Below are 992 nucleotides of genomic sequence, written 5' to 3'. Positions count from 1 at the left end.
CCCCCCCCCCCCCTTTACTCTTCAACATTGATGTCACCTTTTCAATGTTGTGGGTGCTTTTTTTGATGTTTCTTTTCCAGTTATTTGATATTTCTAATGTTTATATTTTCAGCTCTTATTTTGAAGGCCCATTTTTTGTGATGATAAACTGAAAACAGGAGGACAACATGAGGTTTAACACACTCTCTGGAGAAAGTGAGTGACAAAGGGAACAGGTGAAGTGGCTGTGGTTGCTTTTCTATGAGAATCTGGGTCGTTCAGGTCAATCTGAGGAAGGACTGGTTGGCATGTTCCACACTATGTCGTGCAGTGTGGGACTTGCACTGGTCTGGTCTCAACCCCTCACTCGATCGCTCGAAGTCTTGGTCTAGACCCCTCAAAGTCTTGGTCTCTTCCCCTCAAAGTCTTGGTCTCGTCCCCTCGAACTCTCGGTCTCCATCCCTCGAAGTCTCTGTCTTGACCCCTCAAATTCTCGGCCTCGACCCCTCGAAGTCTCGGTCTCCATCCCTTGAAGTCTCAACCTCGTCTCCTCAAAGTCTCTGTTTCGATCCCTCAAAGTCTTGTCTTGACCCCTTGAAGACTCGGTATCGAACCCTCAATGTGTCGGTCTTGACCCCTCAAAGTTTAGTCTCGACCCCTCAAAGTCTCGTCTCGACCCCTCAAAGTCTCAGTGTCGAACCCTCAATGTCTTGACCCCTCAAAGTCTTGTCTCGACCCCTTGACATATTGGTCTCGTCCCCTCAAAGTCTTGGCCTCGTCCCCTCGAACTCTCGGTCTCCATCCCTCGAAGTCTCTGTCTCGACCCCTCAATGTCTCGGTTTTGACCCCTCAAAGTCTCTGTCTCGACCCCTCAATGTCTCGGCCTTGACCCCTCAAAGTCTTGTCTCGACCCCTTGAAATATTGGCCTCGACCCCTCAAAATCTCGGCCTCATCCCCTTAAAGTCTCGTCTCGACCCCTCAAGGTCCTGGCCTCATACCCTCAAAGTCTCGG

The sequence above is a fragment of the Etheostoma cragini genome, unplaced genomic scaffold (genome assembly GCF_013103735.1).
Source record: "Etheostoma cragini isolate CJK2018 unplaced genomic scaffold, CSU_Ecrag_1.0 ScbMSFa_982, whole genome shotgun sequence".
NCBI lineage: Eukaryota > Metazoa > Chordata > Actinopteri > Perciformes > Percidae > Etheostoma > Etheostoma cragini.
This window is presented reverse-complemented; position numbering follows the sequence as displayed.